At 33.9% G+C, this 937-nt stretch overlaps 1 protein-coding gene across 1 annotated transcript in view; it reads left to right on the forward strand.

The window, feature by feature from the left end:
• LOC102676852 overlaps positions 1-937 on the forward strand; it is a gene marked incomplete at its 3' end in the record, with an annotated part of 4,202 nt that overhangs the window by 1,720 nt on the left and 1,545 nt on the right. The gene's annotated exons all lie outside the window — the stretch shown is intronic.

The raw sequence follows: 937 nt of genomic DNA on the forward strand, positions 1-937 counted from the left end.
TGTCCATCACGAAGGAACTGAGGTATTCATATATGTGATAATATAATATTAATATTTGTTTTATATAGGCCAAAGATATTAACAAGTTGGCGACACCAATGAATCAAATATGGCCAGACGAGCGTGGTAACACTACCATTAAAATTGAAAGTGGTTCAATTCTCCTGAATTTCCACAAGAGGAGAGTACATCTCTATTACAATTGCACGTTAAACAGAGTCACGTCACGTGATCGAGCTTCCGCCAAACCAAGCACCGTATCGTATCACGTGACCTGTCTTCGCCTAATGCAGCAATGGAAGTGAGGATAATGTGACGTCCATCTATTATTCCCTTGCGAAAATTAGACAGAGCTAAAGCGGCGTATCATGAATCGTGATACCATATCTCTACGCCTAATGCAGTGATAATGGAAGTGATGTGACGTCACGTATTCTCCTGTTGTGAAAATTAGGCAGATATATCACGTGATCAAAACCAGGTGTTGCATCGCGATGTGTTCCTGTTTACAATGCAATGATGTGTATGTATTCTTCTTCCACGAAAATTCATCGCAGGATCTAAATATTTTTAATTTTAAACTAGCAACTTTATACGTGTGTTCTTGATTGCTAGTAACATAGGAGAGTATTTTATACATTGATTTCTTCATTTGTGGAAGTGATCATTTCTGTTTGCTCAATCTCTTGTATATATTACTATAAACAATTAATGCTTGTGTGAAAGAGTCGTGCTAATGTGTTACAATTAAAATTATTTTCTAGTTAAAATTTAAAATGAATTTTTCCTTCGTGAAAATTATCCTTTGAATAATTACATTTGCTGAACTTTATTAATTTACTTTATTTAGCTCGATTAACAAGGAACTGACGTACCTTTTACTTACTTTAATCTTATTGCCAATCACAAGATTAATAATCTTATTTTTTTTTTTTTT

The sequence above is a fragment of the Apis dorsata genome, unplaced genomic scaffold (genome assembly GCF_000469605.1).
Source record: "Apis dorsata unplaced genomic scaffold, Apis dorsata 1.3 scaffold_73, whole genome shotgun sequence".
Classification (NCBI taxonomy): Eukaryota; Metazoa; Arthropoda; class Insecta; order Hymenoptera; family Apidae; genus Apis; species Apis dorsata.